At 43.3% G+C, this 18967-nt stretch overlaps 1 protein-coding gene across 2 annotated transcripts in view; it reads left to right on the top strand.

Moving 5' to 3' along the window:
• The window catches only part of CTTNBP2NL (CTTNBP2 N-terminal like), a 129266-nt gene that overhangs the window by 77524 nt on the left and 32775 nt on the right, over window positions 1-18967 (top strand). The window contains exon 1 of one of the 2 annotated variants that reach the window (XM_074936255.1): window positions 13248-13339. The exons of the other annotated variant lie outside the window; for it this stretch is intronic. The gene's annotated coding sequence lies outside the window, so the exon portion shown is untranslated. Of the gene's footprint in view, window positions 1-13247; window positions 13340-18967 lie in introns of those variants that run through there. 2 annotated transcript variants of the gene reach the window in all.

Raw genomic sequence — 18967 nt, 5'->3', positions numbered from 1 at the left:
TCCCAGGTGCGTTGCTCTTTGGGAAGCCTGGCCATAGGTGACTTGCTTAAGCTCTCACAGGGAGTCTGTGCTAGAGGCATGGATTGAATCCAGATCACCTGAGTGCCAGTCCAGTGCCTAACTATAAAACCGTTCTTCCTCTAAACCCTCATAATCTGATCCAGGTCTGTATTTTAACTCTGAACCCTGAAGCGCTGTAAAAAGGTGAATTGATATTTCACTCTGTGGTCCTCTTCCCTCTCAGTCAGTAAGGACTTGCTGTCCAGCCTGCCATTATGGGTGCTGTACTGTTGGCGATTCGGGTTGCCGATTTTGGTTGGACGTATTCCTGAAGGTTTAATCACATCACGTAATCTTTACTCCAGGACAATCCTGGAGGGTTGGCAACTCTAGGAGATGCTGTCTCTTGGATCAAATGTAATACCAAGGTTCTTGCCACTGGCACCATCAGTAAGAATAAGGGGGTGGGTGTAAAACTTTAATGTCCTGGCCAAATTCCAAGTTGGATAATTATGTTGTTTACCTGTGAAACTGAAGGAGGAATTAATTGGATATGGTATTTTTCTTTACTGCCGAGTCCGAAACTCTTGCTGTGTGCTCTTTTAACCAGCTGCTGTGTTTCACCCCAAATATGGCTGTATTTGAATGATAGGTGAAATAATTCTTCTGTAGAGAAAGTGATCCCCTGGGGTTTGCAACGCTGGACTGAATCCTCGGATGGTATACACTGGCACTGAAGTAAATGGAACTATGTTGAGTGACCCCACATGAGGACCTGGCCCATTATGTGAATGTGAAATAGTATGTGCTGTGAAAACCTGAGTGTCTGAGCAATTATTGAACACATGCTGGAACCAGTTTCTTTAGCTTCCAGAATCAAACTCATTACTGTAATGTGCTGAGGGATATTTAAGTATGAAGAACAACATAGTCTGGGATATGTAAGTGTCAAGATACAAAAAGCAAATTCTGTTCTCTCCGTTTCTTTATATTTGTGTGTGTATAAAATATGCATACACTTCAGTTTATACTCTTATGTATCAGAGGTATCAACTTAGTTCTCTGAGATCTTTTATTTTTTTCATATAGAAATATTTAGTTATAAGATCAAAGTCGCATTATGTCAAAAACAGTCCTCTGGTAACAACAAAAAGAATCAGTTTCACAAAGGAGAAATGCTCCATTTTTGTGTCATAAAAATTACAAATAAAGCATTTTCTATATTACTTCAGAATATGATGGCTGTTAAATCTTATACAATATAGATAAGCCTTACTGAAGTGCTGAGAAAGCCTATTCAAATATAGCTAGGGTGGTAGAGAGTAAAAGAGGAATGCTTAGCAATTGAAGTTGAAAATTGCCTGATTAGAAAATAGTTTCTCGGAGCATCCTTGGCATTGTACCATTTTTAGCTGCACTAATACAGCACAATCCAAGATTATCAAATAATATTGTGTACCTTTCATCCAGAGATCTCAACACAATTGGCAAATATGAGTGGCGTTATCCCTCTGAAGATGGGGACATTCAGTTTCAGTGACTCAAGTTATTAACGGGTCAATTGACTTGCTAATGGTCCCAGGTCTCCTAAATTCAAGTCCCCGGCTGTAATCCCTAGACCACTATAGCAGACACTAAGAGGAAAATGAAGCAAAAGGTAGAGATCACATTTGGCCACCTATGTGCATTACGTGATATAAGGCAGGTTTTTGATCGATGAAATTAGCGCTGAGAAAAGTGCCAGGCCCCTGGAGGCAGATTTCCTCTATGAACACAGACACAGGGTGGGTGGCAGCAATTTATCTTCCCCCAGCCTGTGTGCTTCAGTCCTGTCCTGGAGTTTGCTCCTTTTGTCCTTTCTGTCCTTGGCCTGGCTGCTGAGGCTGCCAGCTCATTCTAATTAGGGACACCTGTCTATTAGCAACTGGACTGAGATTTTGTCATCCTTCTCTCTCTGACAAACCGCACCAATTAATTCACCTTGGCTGCTGAAGGGCCATTAGATTCAAGCCAATGATCTAGAATGAAAAGCTCCACATCCCATTACCCTTCCGCCTCAGCTATCCAATGGCCAGCCAAAGCCTCATGTAATGCAATGTACGAAGGAAGGAGTCACAGGGGTAATTTTGGTACTGTAATGTTCACAGGAGGGGATTTTATTGAAGAAAGAGTGCAGAAAGGATTCACCCTATTTGCACACGCAGTTTAGAAAACAAAATTAAGGCAGTGTGTGTTTATATCCTCTATATTTTTGTATAATGCTTCATGCCTATTTCCTTGGTTGTAAATGGACTCGTCTCAGTAAGCTGCCAAATAAAAAGGGGGTTTATGGCTCCTTTTGAGTATTGACTTGTTTAAAAACAAACAAACAATCCCAAACATTAAAATCAAGGGTGAATTTTTAAAAGCAAAGTGAGGTTATAACTCCTGCCTTTAAAAAGCCATACAGATTTTATTAGGCTGTTTTACGTTGTTCCCCAGTTTGAAGGGAAAGAAACAACACACAAGCACAAAACAAAATGTTTTCATTGTGGCAAAATTTCTGGAAAAAGACTGACGATCCTGTGCTAATGCAAAGAGCCTTCTGAAGTACACATCCACATACCAGAAGAAACAACACGCAGGTTTAAGGATGGTTGTCATACAGTATTTAAGGAGATAAAATATATAATGCTCATGAGGCAGTTCTGGATATCTTCCCAGCTAGTTTCTTGTTTCAGTGGTGTCACAGCCATGACAAATCAGTTCCTTTCTAATTGTTTGTATTCATGTTTTATTCCCTTTTGTTTGTGACACCTTCTTAGAAGCTGCTTTTTTACCTGTTTTGTCCTCTTCTCTTGGCACCTGATGTATTTTGTTAATTTTTTCAGTGCAAGAAAAGCCTAAACTGTCTGTCCCAGTTTCAGGGTGCACTGCACTGTGATCCTCTCTTCTGGTCTCAGCTGAGTGCACCCCTCCAGGTCCTAGGCCTCAAGCCTTCATATCTCTGAGGCAGAATCCTGCGATTCTCCCACTCCTTGAGAGGACCTGGAGATACAGTACCCTGTGTACCAGCTGGGCTAACCCGTCAGGTCCAAACAGTCTTGGTACTTGTGGTTCTTCCTTGTGGGAGCTAAGACCAATGATGACAGTGACCCAAAACAGCTTTCTTAAAATAAAGTATTGTTTAATCTTAACCGTAGGAACAAGGCCAGGCATAAGAGAAGATATTTTAAAAACAATAAATAGTCTACGTGCATGTCTATCTTATCTAAAGCCTTAGATAGGCCTATCATACCCCTGATCCCCAGCCTCTGAAGTCTGGAAGTCAGTCTGTTCCCCAACAGTCTCAGCCTCCCATTTAAATCCAGCCAAAATCCTTTGTTGTTTCCTCTGTCTTTACAGCCTGGTTAAACCAGTCCAAGGCGGACTTCAAAGCAAAGGACTCAGCACTTTCTCTTATCCCTTGATGTGTTTGTCAGGAGATGTGAATATCAGAAACCCTCTCCCCCTGCCTGGCCGGCTGCATTTCCTGACAAACCTGCTGATGAATTAATATAATAGATACTTCCCGGTCAAGATACAGTATTCATAAATTACAGGCAGCTCCAAATCAGTCTCATCGTCCCATCTTCTGACATTACCAGTGAGGTCAGCAGAAATGTGCACAGTTCAGTTATTGCAGCAAAATATATTAATAGAAAGATGGATATGCTAGAAAAGTTTTAGAGGCAGGTTTAGGATGCTTTTCTGATGTATATAAATCCTTAATTAAAAGACATTCCTTTCCATCCTAAGTCATTCTTCCTCTTAGAAGGATACATTCTAAAACATTAGATGGTTGCATCTAGTGGTTAGAGCTGGGATGTCAGAGACCCAGGCTGCCTGGGTTCTGTTCCTGGTTCTGCCAATTATTCTATTACTTCAAGCAAGTCCCTGAAACACTCTGCATCATTTTAAGCTTTTGTAAAATGGAGAGGATATTTATCTTCCTAAATGACCCTTGAAAACGCCATGCATTCCTGGGATGAAAAGGACTTTGGAAATACACAGAATTAATTATCAGAACACTACACTTAAAGAAAACTGTTTATCCTGATCAATTACTCTTACTCCAACAAGCAAACAAACAAACATAACAAGTAGTGTCTGGGCCAGTCCTGTCTCCTAATGTGAACAGTCCAGCAGGAGCCCAATGCATTGGAGCCCCACAAGGAAATTCACTTCTTTTTTCCAGTAGTGTGTCTAGTTCATTGAAAAGTTCCGACACCGACAGAATGAAGTTAAAATGAAATTTGTGAAAATGCCAAGAAAATCCATTTTTCAAGCAAAATACCGTCAATCTACAGCCCTTAACTAGTAAGATCTGAACTGTTCTCACACTGAGTCTGTTATGTTCGATACCCACAATCAGTGTTCCAATAATGTCCCCCATTTAGGATCTTTATCTTTTGTAGGGTGTATGTGTAATATAGATACAGATATAAAGAATCGAATCCACATGACATAGCAAAGTTTGTACTAAGTCATTGCATGATCATCCTGCTATAACCCTTGTCCTTCCTTGCCCCATCTCCTCCTTACTGTTTATCACCTTCACTCATTGGGTCACACTTAAAAATCTAATTTGCATGCTCTCTGGGGCAGGTGCCACATCCTTTTAGGTCATCTGTGAAGTGCCCAGGACCCAGCTGGGTGATATACAAGCTAGGTAATAATAGCGTAGCTAGTGCATTCTCTGCACAGCCCTGGGTGGGAGAGGTACCTTCCATTTCTGGAAGTCTCTCTGCAAACCCTACTCTTCCTGAACTGCTGGTTTCTTTCCATGAGACTGTGGAGAAGAGAGCAGCTGGATGATTTTCTCTCCTTCCTGCAATACTTCCTATTCATGTGGAGCACATTGCTGCCTTCTCAGTGGAGCTCAGAGGATGGCCGGAGTTTCACCTGGAAATCATTAAAGTCATACTCCCAAGTTTGCTATGCAGCTCACATGAGAGCCTGTCCTTGATGAGGTACCTACAGTGTCACCAGCACCGTTCCATGTTTTGGGATTTCTGCACATTAACAATCAAACATAGTAAATCTGTAGCAAAATTGACCTCCCTGGTGAGACCCATCCCAACACAGTTCAGGCTCTGGCTTTTTGGCTGCAATATCATACATGTGTGCACAGAAGGATGCTGCTACAAAACTTTTTTCTGTCATGTGCTTTAGTTTACTAGGTTTATAGAATAAAATTACACATTTCTCCTTCCCCGAGACCATCTAGGACACTTCAGAGATTATCCCTCTCCAAATGTTTGCTTTTCAGCTGTACTGGCTTCACCAAACCTTCTTTTCAAGTCCCAGAACAGAGAAGCCTTTGGTGCCAGATGTTCTGTGACATAATTCATGCTGATATGACTTTGTAAGAGCTGAATACATGGCTAGTCAATTATCAGCTGCACATAAGGCCATTCTATACAAAGGTTGCTTTTTCATTCTGTTGCTGAGAATTGGATTGGACGCTAAGGAGAACATGTTTGCAGCATCAGGGAAAAAAACAAGGAACCAGCAGGAGCTGCCACCCAGAAAACATCTGCCAATTTTGAAAGCAAAGCAATTCCTCCATGTCATTTGCGCATTCAGATATAGTCCGTTTGTTGTTTGACTTGTTTACTGTTTGTACTATGGTAGCACCGAGGAACCCCGGTCAAAGAGCAGGTCCCATTGTGCTAGGCTCCATACAGACAGGTAACAAGGCAGCCAATCTGAGATTGCTCTGGAATTCCCCTTTGCTTCCCTCATGTCTGCCTAGGGAGGCCTAGACATGACATCACCCAGGCACCTGCACAAAAGCTTACAGCATACCATGAGAGATGCACCCTCCCTCACACTTGCACTGAGACCAATATTCCCTTCCTCATCACTAGGAACCCAGGTTGGGATCTCAACTCCAGCCATCATATACTGGCTCCTGGCGCTGTACACAGATCTCTGTGTTGGCCCAAATTTATGGTGTGTAATTAGCACAGTAATACACAATGGATAGTTGCAAAGGGCATAGTGTTTTGGCTGGACACAGAGAACAGGGAGACTAGCCTGGAAGCAAGCTAATAATATACTTTGCACCTCTATGATGCTTTCCATCTGAGGTTCTCGCTTCACCCCACTCCACTGCCTGGAGAAATAGATAAGTGTGATTGTGCCCATTCTGGTGCTAAGGAACCCAAGACAGAGAGGTCAGGTGATCTGTCCCAAGTCACACAATGAGGCAGTGACAGAGGAAAGATTAGAACCCAGGAGCCCTGGCTCAGTCCCTGCTCAAACTACTAGACCACATTCCCTCTTAACATACAACACCAAGAGTGAACTTAAAATAAATCACGTTACCTCCTGCAGATACAATGTACATCAAAATCCTCTCAGTCATAAATGCCCTGTAACTAGTTTGGCTTTCAACAACCATTGATTCTGGGAACGTTTTTGTGAGGCAGTTTTAAGGACAATGAAAATAGCAATACAGAGCCTCAGCTCCCTCCAGAGAGTGCTAACAACATGACCAGAAAAGAACAGGTGGGGAACTTTATTTGAAGCTGACAAGTGCCCTTAAAACTCTACAACAAGGGTAGATAGATGGATGCTGTCCATGCAGCAAGCACTCTTCACACTGCCATCCTTCACCATCATAAAAAACAATTTTCTGGAGGTTATAACGTGGGCCAGAAAAAATGATCTAATATGAAAGATGATAGTATTGCAGGACACTGCTCAGTAAACCACATAATATCAAACCAAGATGATACTCCACAAGTTTGCTTTCCTTCTAGTGTGACGTTGCCTAGAACAGGTGATACAGTAATCAGGGTCACATAACTACACCAAATAAATAAATACAAACTTCTAGGACTAAAAAGCATTGGAGTGTACAGGACACTCACTGCCTATCTCATGCCCTCTAGTGGCTTGTAACTTCTTGGGAAAATATGTTAACCTTCCTCCTTTTAATGTTTTATTTTTCTTTTTGCCAGTGACTTTCTGGTGAAAGCTGTTGGATTGACAGTCCAGGAAAATCAATGCCTCTGTTTACCCACCTGGCTTCCAGAGACACCTGGGCATAACAGTGGAAGCTTCCCCACCCTGCACCCTTAGTAGGGACATTTCGGCATGCACTCTGGTAGTGTGAATAAGGTGCAATACAAGCTTTCTGACACAGGATGGAGCTGCATTCACACAAACAGGGCCAAGGCCTCAGAAGTGGCTCATAGTTTTGTAAGTTGATGAAATACAAACCTGCCATGACCGAACCCAGAAGCTGGCCAATCAATTAACCAAAATTAGCTTCATAATGAGCTTTGAAACATCTAATGGACACCCACTTCTAGCTATGTTCGCTTCTAGGGATGTTGGCTTCATTTTCCAAAAGCCTTGGGAATGCTTTTCTCCTTAATGCCCCCTGGAGCTGCCCACCTTCTGCACCTCCACGCTGGCTTTGAGTTAACCTCAATAATTCACACTCAGAGCACATTAACCATTTAAAGAGGAAGCTGCTCCTTTCTCCAGCTGAGAACTGAGCTGTGTCACTTTCATAGACGACATCTCCTTTGTCAGGCTCCATCCTGCACTTACAGGAAGTGGTGGTCTAATGTAGTCAGTCTTTTCTAGCTCGAACTTCCTTAATTTATGCTGCTCCAATACCAAACTTCTTTCTCTTCCCCCTTTTTGTCTCTGCAGGGAATGGCAGACTTCCGTCCCCCTACTAACACAGCCTGCCTGCACCTCATTGATTTCTCCTCTGCAAATCCTCCCTCACAACCCACCTGTTCTCCCTGGCCTATAAATCCTCCTATCCATCTCATTGGTTGGAAATGGTCAGCACTCACTTCCACATGGACTCAGTCTTTGTTTTGCAACTCTAGCATCCTTCCACCTACTCTAGCACATCACAGCACATGTGGGAGGCCGTGTGGTTTTGTGATTCAAGACAGAACTGTGAGGCAGGAGACTTGAGACCAAATTCTCAGCTGCTGTATATGAGTGCAGCTCCATTGCCTTCAATGAATCGACACCTATGTACACCTGCTGAGGATCTGACTCATGGGTTCTGATCCCAGGTTAGATACTGACTTGTTTATGTGACCTTGGGCAAGTCACTTATCCCACTCAGTGCCACAATTTCTCCTTCTTTAGAATGGGAATTATTATAATTGTTGTTTATTTGTATTGCGGTAATGCCTAAAGGCCCCAGTGCCATTGTGCTAGGCTGTACACACACAACAGAAGGATGATCTTTGTCCCCAGAAGTTGACAATCCTAAGACAAGAGCCAACAGATGGATACTGACAGACAGACAGCACCAGATCGCTGTGAGATTATGATCAGTGTGATAAGCAGTGGTCTTAGTGTACCATTATAATAGTAGTAGAAATGGGTGAAATTTTTTTACAAATAGTTTATTTGCCGAAAAAATGCAGTTGCGGGTCAACTGAAACTATTTGTGAATGCAGGTCACTGAACCAAAAAATCAATTATTTGCTCAGCTCTAAATAGTGGAAACACCAATACCTACTTCCTGGGAGAGGTCATGAGTCTTAATCACTGTGTGTTTCTGAAGGGCTCTGAGATCGCTGGCTGGGAAGGCACTATAGACATGTGAAGTGTTATCTTCACTGATACCTCTTACCAGACAGGACAGCCTGAGCAGTAGGGCTGCCAATTTTGCTTGGATGTATTCCAGAGGTTTCATCACATGACAATCTTTAATTAAAGATTAATCTTTAATTCCTGGAGACTTCAGGACAATCCTGGAGGGTTGGCAACCCTATAGCAGTATTCTGTAATACTTGTGCATGAAGAACTCTGTACAGAAATAAACACATTGTACTTCATGAGTTATAAGGGAGAGGAGTCTAGAATGGCTGAGGATATATGTTGTTGCTAACACTGTCACTGTATAATCGAGCACTTCTCTGTCTGTCACTTTTATCACTGAAGAATGATCATTCTGAGCTGCTGTTTTCACTAGCCTTCCCTGTACCCTGCACCTTCTGTTTAAAGATGCTGCTGCTTTTTCTTAGGAAATGCCTCAACAGAATTTATGTTCATAGGCAACCACAAGCTCCATGTTCTAATGTCATCAGTGTAATAGTAACAGTAAGGATAGCCATTAAGATTTATTCTCTGACTTCCAGAATCTAGTGAGTAACCAATTCCTCAGCACATCTTACTGGGATATCAGAGACCATGCAGCTGTTACTCTGAAATCTCCATAGAAAGGTTCAGTTCTAATTCTGATGACTGTGGGAATATGGTCTGCCCAGCAAGCAGCACTGATGGCAGTAACCCCCATTCCTCAGAGAACAAGGGGTTGAGACAATCAACTCATAAATCAAGGAGACCACCACTCTCTCTAGGAAGGCAATAGAGTCTATGTGTTAAAATAGCAATCCAGAAGCACTCATGGGTTCTGGTTTTCGCGTTGTACTGGGTAAGAAAACTCAAAAAAATGCTTTGTCTCCTATTACCCATCTGCAAAAGGGGGACAGCAATATTCGCTTCATTGAGCGGTCGGTGCTGCATGGTCAATTAGTGTTTGTAAAGGGTACTGAGATCTTCAGACAGATAGCATCAAGAATCATGGGCATTTTTTCCACTGAATGCATCCAATGAAGTGAGCTGTAGCTCACGAAAGCTTGTGCTCAAATAAATGTGTTAGTCTCTAAGGTGCCACAAGTCCTCCTTTTCTTTTTATGAGAATTTGAGTCGTCATGAGATTTATCATCAAGTCACACTGCACAGCAGGATATACAACACCACCCTTTTCCAGGTAAAATCTCAGTGCACCAATAGCATTAAATACCATAGTATGATTTGATGTGACTGTAGAAAATAAGAGACAAACTTAAGACTCTGTAGTTTTTCAAAGAAGCTGACGTAAAACCCCAAACTGGGGTTTTACGTCAGCTTCTTTGTAAAACTACAGAGTCCTTCTTTTCAGATGCCCCCATCACAAGAAAACCCGATTAGTGATAACTGGGTTTTTGTTGGGAGTCTGAGCAGAAATGCAAATGACTAAATGGGCTGCAGAAACTGACCTCCCATTTCACCTCTACAGGTGGACCTTCTATATCAGTCTTGAGGTTCACTGTGTGAGGGAAGTTCATGCTGACAAAAAGAATGGCCTGTAATTAAAGTGCTGGACTTGGAACCAAGGAAATTCCCAGCTCTGCCACAGATTCCCTGTGCAACCTGGGCCAACACAATTCATCTCTCTGTGCCTCAGTTCCCCATCTGTAAAATGGGGATAATAATCTTTTCTCCCACCCTTTGTCTCGAAGTGGCTGTAAGGCAGGGCCAGGACTCTTTTACCCTGTGAATGTACAGCATTTAGCACAACAGTGCCCTGATCCCAGCTGGGTCTAAGCACTAATGTAATATAAATAATAATACAATTGTTTCCCTCTTGGGTTAACAAAGAGAAGCTAAAAGTCCACAATCCTTGGGTAGTGTAAATAAGCATAGTTCCATCAACTCTGGCTGAGCTACACTGCTTTACAGCAGCTGACGATCTGTCCCTTTCTCCCTAAGAGCTGTTTACCTGAACACAGTTCTCATTAAAAATAAAAGGAAAAGGATCAGTCACTGGTTTACTACAGTTCTTCACTACAAAGGAATTGCTGCTTAGGACGATTTAGAAATTGCTTTGTTTTAGACAAAAGTTTTGTTTCTTTTGTTCTAATTTTGAGCTTTCGGGTAGGGATTGTCTTGTACAGTGCCCACGTGGTAAATAATAATAATAAATACTACAACTAGAAAACCAGCCCCAGCTACACAGTGGCTCATGGAGCGTGTGATTTCATCAGAACAAGTTTCTTATCATGGACTAAAAACCATTCTGGAGTACTTCTAAAACACCAACAGCAACAAAATAATCCATGTGAACACTCTCTCTCTTGGGAATCAATTAATGGGATAGAAAGAAAGGCTTAAACTCCAATGAGTGAGTGGTTTGCTCCAGGAACTGAGCTGACAGATGACTAAATTCTCATCTTATTTACCTTTCAATTTGTCCTGTGCTCTTCCTACTAGAATTAGGTTTGGCAAAAATACAGAATTTTTTCTGCAGACAACAGCTGCTCTACACTGCTTTCTTATTAGAGAGGTAGTATTTGCATAACCGACGTTTTAAAAAAAAAACAACCCAGGAAAGATGCTGCTCAGTGTGAAGGCAATTTCTCTGTTGTCACTGTCATCACTCATTTTCTTCACTTCAGAAATAGTTACGTTATTCTGTCTAAGCAGCAAAGGAAAATTGTATCTTTCCAGTAATAATGCATTACAATAACAACACATTTAATTAGAGATTTGTGAAATGCTTTAAAGATTAAAAGGCCTGGGAATGTAAATTATTACTTTTAATTTTTCCTGGTGTCTTATTTAGGATCTCAAAGCACTTTTCAAATATGAATTAAGCCTCAAAACTCTTCTGCAGCAGGTATTATGACTCTGTGAAAAGCACTATATGAGAGTGCAGTAGCATCATTATTATTTTACTAATGAGAAAACTGAGGCACAGAAATTTTGACTTGCCCAGCATCACAAAGTGAAGCCATGGAAGAGGTAGAATTTTAACCAACATGTCTAAGATCAATCCACTAGGGGCTGCAAAGTAATAAAATTCCGTCTTATTTTTGAATTATGGTAGTACCAAACAGATCTCACCATTGCCAGACAACCGACAAAGGTATTATATATAAAAGCCTCCTTGATTTGATATATCTCATCTGTATCAAAGCAAGGAGTCTTTTCCAAAGAAGCTGGAAGACAACTAGGGACGGCTTGCTCAAGTATGGCCTCTCAAGAAAGTGTGGAAAAAACATGGCATTTCAAAATGTACGCACGTATGACTAGCGAAAAGCATAATTTTTTTCCATAATGATTCAGGGATGTGAATCATGGTAAATTAATGCTGCTGACAAGAAGAAAACTGAAGCTTTTGAAATGTGGTGTTGGCAACAACTCTTGCAATCTCCTGTATGGGGTGGAGGGGGGAAGACGAATGCCTATATTAGAAATATTATTTGAGAGAAGCAGATCCTGATGTCAGAAAGAAAAAGATGCAAACTTATGTATTTTGGTCACAACAGCTGCAGAGATGGAAACTTGCAAAAGTTATTATGGAAGAAATGATAGCGGATCACCCTAGTAGGGGACAACCAGCAAGGAGATGGATGGATGATGGCGTGCAGCAGATCAGTGAGGGGACAGCTGCTGAGTGCTGTAAATTAGTGATGGATCATGAAGGCTTCTGAAAATTCTGCTATGATGTCACCACCAGTCAGACATGACTACATGGATTTACTTAGTCCATAGAGGGCCCAACCATGACTGAGATCCTATTTTGCTTTGCACTGCACAAAACCAAGATGCTACCTGTCCTAAAAAGCTTACAGTCTAAATATGTGCTCAGAATGCAAAATCAGATGATGTCTTAGCGCTGTGATAGAAGTGACAAAACCCTGCGGAGGGGGCTGACCTCTCGTTTGAGTTTGCAAGAAAAGGGCCTGCCTGGAAGAGAGAGGAGCCCTCCTGCCTTGGGGCTTCACTCGCGCCATCTGACACCGGCCAGGCTTCCTCCCTGTACTGGCCTGAAGGAACCGAAGAAGCAGAGCCAGCCTGAGGACTACGCCAGCCGTGGGCTGCATTATTGATATGGCACACAGTCAGCACTCAAGAGGACCAGGGACAGCTGCCCCCCTTCCCTACCCCAGGCTCGGGGCAGCAATGGGGAAGTTCCTACCCCTGCCCCTTTCCCTGCCCCAGCCTGGGGGCAGAGATGGGGAAGTTCCTGCCCCCCCCGCCCTTTCCCACCCCCGGCTGGGGGCAGAGATGGGGGAAGTTCCTCCCCCCTTCCCTGCCCCGGCTGGGGAAGTTCCTCCCCCCGCCCCTTTCCCTGCCCCAGGCGGGGGGGGCTCCCAGCCGCCCCGCCCCCGGGCACTGCACGGCCTGCGAACAGCGCCCCCCCAGGGCCAGGACCTCCGCCGGCAAGCCCAGCCTCAGACTCCACCCCCGGAAGTGACGCGTCAATCACAGCCCCGCGCTCTCCTTCCAGGGCCGCGAACAAAAGGGATTTTCAGCCCCGCGCTCCGCCCCTCTGCTCCCAGCGCCGCGCCCTGGTTGGCTGGCGGCGGCCTCGGCGGCCGGCTCCCCGCTCCGCCCCGCCCTTCCGCTCTCTGATTGGCTGTGGGTCCCGGGCGGTGGGGTCGGCGATTGGCCGGCGCGGTGTCAGTCGCAGCGGGGCCGGGCGGAGGCGCCTGGATGGGGCGCGCGGCCGGCTGGTAGCGGCGGCGGCGGGTGCGGAGCTGGACGGGGCCCCGGTCAGGTCAGTGTGTCGCCTGGGGGGGCGCTGCCTCCGCCCCCCCGCCGGGTCCGCGCGCGCCCGGGGAGCCGTTGGGGGGCGCGTGATCCCCCCTCCCCCCCGGCACGCTCCGCCGGTTGGGGGCTAACGCCGGGCTCCGAGGCGGCGCCGAGCTCGCGCCAGGTGCCCCGGGGGGGGAGGGGAGTTAGCAGCTGCTCCTGGCGGTCGCGCCTGGCGCGTGGGGGCCGCTGCGGGGACGGGGGCGGGACCCTGCGCCCGTGGGAGCAACTGACGTGCCCCAGGGTAGCGCAGCGGCCCCGCTTTGAACCCGTGTCTGAGCCTTGGGCGGGGGCGGGCAGGACAGCCCCACGCGCGTCCAGCGCCGGGCACGGGGCTGATGCCTCCGGCGTTGCCGGCGAGCGCGTCGCGACTGTCTGCTGGTTTTGCAGGGGTGAAGCGGGCAGCCGGGGGCGTCGGTACACAGAGCCTCTGGGGGAGCTTGCGCACGCACCTTTGTGAAAATTATTTCCTGCAGGGTGTACAAAGCCAGGGTCCCTTCGTTGTGTGATTGCTGTGCTTTCGTTGTGTGTCACTCGGAAACAGTCCTCGCGGTGTTACGGTTTCTGGAGTTCCTTCACTCATCTCTCCTATAGGCAAACACACACACTTTTGCAGTGGGAAAACAGAACGGAATAAAGGAGGGTCCCTAAGTGTCTGAAGGATGTATACACCGTGGGGTGGGGGAGAACTGCAGTTATTCAAAAGGGTTTCCCGTGGACTGCAATGAAGAAAGGAGTTCTTCAGGCTGAAGTGTGTGCTTCTCCCCTCTTCCCCAAGTTCAAAACAATGAGACGGACATGGAGTGCACTTCCAGAGGAAGTAGTGTTTTGGCCCATCTTAAACTAGACTAGACAGAACACTAGAGAATTTAGAGAAAAATATCTCTCATCAAGGCTGGATATAGTCTCTGGAATCCTGAATGTTATAACCCAGAGTATGCAGAGAGGTAGCTGAGTTGGTCCCAGGATGTTAGAGAGAGAAGGTGGGTGAGGTTCAATAAAAGATATTACCTCATCCACCTTGTGTCTTTAATAACTCAGAGTAAAAGTTCTTGACATCTGTAGGAGGAAGTGGGTTCTTACCTGGAAGATGGAGCAGAAGCTAAAAGTTAAAATCATAAAAGGTTGCATAGTGGCATCCTATGGAGAGAAATGATAATCAAACTAATAAGAGAGCAAACAAAGGCAGCAGCTTCTTATTTTCAGATACTGAAGATGTTGAACTGGCACTGGCCTCTCTGTGTTACAGGAAAGAGGCAGAGACAAGTTAACAGCTATTGGCAAAGCAAAGATAGGGACAAACTGGTAGCAGACGTGCATAGGCACATGTCATTCTGAGGTATGCATCTGATGAAGTGACCTGTAGCTCACGAAAGCTTATGCTCTAATAAATTTGTTAGTCTCTAAGGTGCCACAAGTACTCCTGTTCTTTTTATCATTCTGAATAGAGATGCTAAAATGGCCATCACAAATCCCTCACCTGCAGTAAAGCCATTAACAGGGTTATCAGGGCTTTAAAACGGTGAAATTGACTATTCTTTCTCTGTGTAAAACAAAACAAAAACAACACCCAACTTAAAGCTGTTATCTTCCAAGCCTTTTCTAAATAATCTGTCTCTAATTTATTATGTAGATATTTAATAATCTTTGGTAAGAAAACTTAAGGTTTTTGCCTTTTTTCTTATCTGTAATTTGGACTGTGAAGCGAAAGTTAAAAGGTTGATAACTTATGTGTGTTTTTAAAAAAAAAACTATATTTTTGTGGATTCTCCTAGCAATTCTTTGTTTGCGTGTTGCTGAAACATGAATTTGGGGAGATAAATAGGCAACAGGCCACCTATCCTTATGAACCAGTTTTGGGGCGTCTAGATTTGACAAACAATCCAGTCTTCTTTTTTAAAATGTAGATCAGTCATTTTGGATAGATCCTTTTTAGGTGCCTCCAAGTTACACAGTCTGGTCTGTGTGCACAGTATTCATGAACCAGTGTTTGACGTCTCCGAGAACAGACTCTGACTCAGAGGCCCAATAGATGTCATGAAATTTTACATCCTTGGTGTGTAATGGATGGAGTGCTGGCTGAGGCTCTAGCTGACACCATTGCTGGCTCTTTCACAGACCAGTTTTGGAATTAGCTCTGAAAATCCCCTCTTCTCTAAGTGGAGGACAGACAGAGTCATGAAGAGTATCTGTCAGGGAATTGCTGACAGAATAAAGTAAGGAACAGAAATGTATCTAATTAAGTCTCAAAAATTTACCAGACGTTTACTAGCCTTAGAACTAAGCCTAATAGTGAGAGGTTTATACAAAAGGCAAGGGTGGGGAAGCCCCCTCTACGGGCCAAGCCCTGGAGTAATGCCTCCATGAGAAACCCAGAACTCCTGCTGATGAGGAAGGGGAGGATATTGCTTCAGGATCTTGGCTGTTGCAAGAAAGTGAGGAAAAAATTCTCTGCCACTCTACTCTTTACTAGTCTGCTTTTATGTGTGGATCCTCTTCTGTGAGGAACACACAGCCTACTTCTCTTGCCTTGCTTAGTAGGTTTTATGCTACAGGTATGACATCCTACATCCAGTTAAACTTTCCCCGAGCATGAAATTGACATGAATCTTGAATTTCTCGCTGCTATTCAGAACCATCAGGGCTTCAGTGAAAATGACTTCAGTTTATTAACTACTCTGCTGTTGCTCAGCAAGGCTTCCAGCAGCAATAGAGTCACTGGAGCTGTCTGTGCACAGACTCAGGAAGACAAAATTTCATCTACCAACCTCTGAAATGTAAACCACATGTATCTTTGCAAACATTCGGGCTAGAAACATAGTGCCCCATGCTATAAGGTGCTGAACGCATCTGAATTCAGTTGGTGTTAAAGGTATTTAGGACTTAACAGTGTCAGGCCATATATGTATGTAGCGGCAAGAAGACATATGGATTTTTCAGGCTCTTTATCTAAACATTCGTTTTTAGAAGAAAGCTCTCAAACCTGAGATGATTGACCCCAGAAATGTCTGGTCAGTCCATCCTTAACACAAACATGCTTCTGTTGTGCATTTTAAAAAAGTTTTGGTCTTAACTGGCTCCCAGCCAGAAAAAAGTCTTCACGTGTTTGTGCAAAGCATCTTAGTTTGAAGGTGGCTTATTTTGTGTTTGTATTTGACTTAAAAAATATGTATTATTTGGCTTTTAGTCTTGAGTCCTCTTCCAGAGCTTTTGTCTGCAGAGCATTACCACAGCACAGGACAGAGATTAAGGGATAGCGGAAATGAATAGGTGATTTCCTTTTTCTTAAATGAAGAGATTTGCCACCCAGTGATGTAGCTGGAGGATTTTATATACAGGGCTTTCATGTGTGATATTTGTAGTCTGTAGTTCTAGAAAACAGAAGCATATAGTTCAGGGGGATTTTAGGGATGAGTTTGTCATCACAGTTTAAAGAATATTTTTAAGAATAACTTGGTGTGGGGAACTTGTTATTTTGGGAGAGGGGTTGCTTTGTTTTTCTTTTCGTTTAAATCTTTCACCATCCCCCCCAAATAACCCTAAATACTACTCATTTTAACTTAAAATTCTGTTGTGGTTTTGGCTTACTGCCTAATACATTTGAGGAAAGACAAGAAGTTAGAGAGAGTGGTATGCCTGTTCTTGAATAGTTAGCTGAAAGCACAGATGCAATATTCTATATACAACAGCATATTTTTATTTCGCTGATTTACAAACTATCCCTTTAGGTTCTTGCATGGCCTCTGTCGCTGAGGTATCTGAATGCCTGTGAACTTCTGAAAATATCAGCCCTTTTTCAGTTATGAGGAGTTAAAATGAGGCTTATTCAGAGCTGTAGACACAGAAGCATTGTTGAAAAACCAGCATATTTGTAGCCATAGCGTATGAAAGGACAGGAAGTATCCCCAGTCATTAGAGGAAAATGCCCACTTCTGTTCTGTGTAAGATGTTGCAAGGAAAAGCACAAGACACATGAGTCAAATCCTTAAGAGTATGTGGACTGTCGGACAGATCTCTATTACATACTCGGCTGTGGTGTGGTTAGGTTCTTGTCTGATTAGAACACTGGTCCCTTGGAAGTCATGGAGTATGTCATCAAGCTCTGTGGGAGTCAGTGGACCAGATTCTTCTGTTAGGCTAGGGACTTCAGATTTACACTCATGACTACAAACAGAATGTAGCCTAGTGCCTTCATAATAATCTGTGCAGGTATTATGCATGATTAAATATACTGAAATACTCCTATTATTTGGTAGCGTACCTCATCCTTTCCTCCAATAGTGTATGCTCAGAATAATTAGGTCAAATGTAAAACCAGTTTCAGATACATCTGTAAGATTATGTTTAAGTATTTATATTTAAAATTTCTTTTAATATCTATTTTTTGTGTATTTCATGTTAAATTCTGGAAAGTAGGTTATTTTAAGGGAAATATTGACCGGCTCAGAAGAAAATGTGCCATAAGAAATGTTGCTTTCAAGTATTAAAAATTATGTTTCTGCTGAAAAAAGCATAGCACAGCTAAAAGGAAGTTTACCTTTAGACAAGCAATAAGCAGTTCTGTTTGTTTAAGCTCTGAAGTTTTGATTACTGTCTTAAAAGTGTAGCAGATCTCAGACTCAATAAAAATATTTATTCTATAAGACTAAATACTATGTAGTTTTTGTGGTTTGATCTCTGTGTGTTCACACAGGTTAACATATTGCACTGGATGTGAACTGTAATGTTCTAATTGTTATTCCTAAGTATTGTTTTTAAAGTTGTAAGTGGAGCTTTTTATTTAGGAATATAGAGGTACTCGGTCAATTCTCGCCAGTTGCACATGAAAATCTGCTTGGCAGGATGAGTGTGTGTGTGTGTGGTAGTAACAGGGAGAAATTGTGCAGGGATAGAGAGGGAACAGTCCTCCTAATAGCATTTAGAGGGAGGAAAATTAGAGAACTTAACAATATAAAGGACGTGCCTAGAGTGACCCAGGATAGGATTCAGATAGACAACGGAATTTATTGGTGTAATGGCCTCTGAGTTATTTTTTTGATTCAGAGACATCTGGTGTTCTTGTGAAATTGGGCACTAAAATAAATTGGGTTGACTTTTAGTTCTTTCTCCTTCCCCCCACCAGCATCCCTCAAGATAAAAGGGCTAGATGGGTTCCATTTCTAAATGTGCATGGGTTCAGCAATGTGGGATCTGCAGGGTGTCATAAGTGACCTTTCCCAGTGTCTTAAAACCATAGTAGTACAAGTGCGTTTTTTTCAAAATACTGTTTTAATTATGTCTGTCTTGTGAGATTTTCATTATTAAGACATACAGCATGGCTGGGTGAACTGTGCTCTGAGTACAGTTATCGCTTGCTTGTATGTGACTTGTTGCTGTTAGGCTGTATGTGTGTGTCCACCATCTCAAAGTATCTTGAGCTTCATGAAGTTGGAAATTAAAGTGCAAGCCAGTATACATACTGACTAGTTTATATCGCTTGTACTTTTGGTTTCTGTAAATAGTCTTACAGGAGTGTTATGAAGTGCTTATTTAGAATAATATCTTTGGGGGCAGGGACTCAGTTCTTTAGCACTTTGTAAGTGTATGGTGCTAT

Source organism: Natator depressus, chromosome 21, assembly GCF_965152275.1.
Source record: "Natator depressus isolate rNatDep1 chromosome 21, rNatDep2.hap1, whole genome shotgun sequence".
NCBI lineage: Eukaryota > Metazoa > Chordata > Testudines > Cheloniidae > Natator > Natator depressus.
This window is presented reverse-complemented; position numbering and strand designations above follow the sequence as displayed.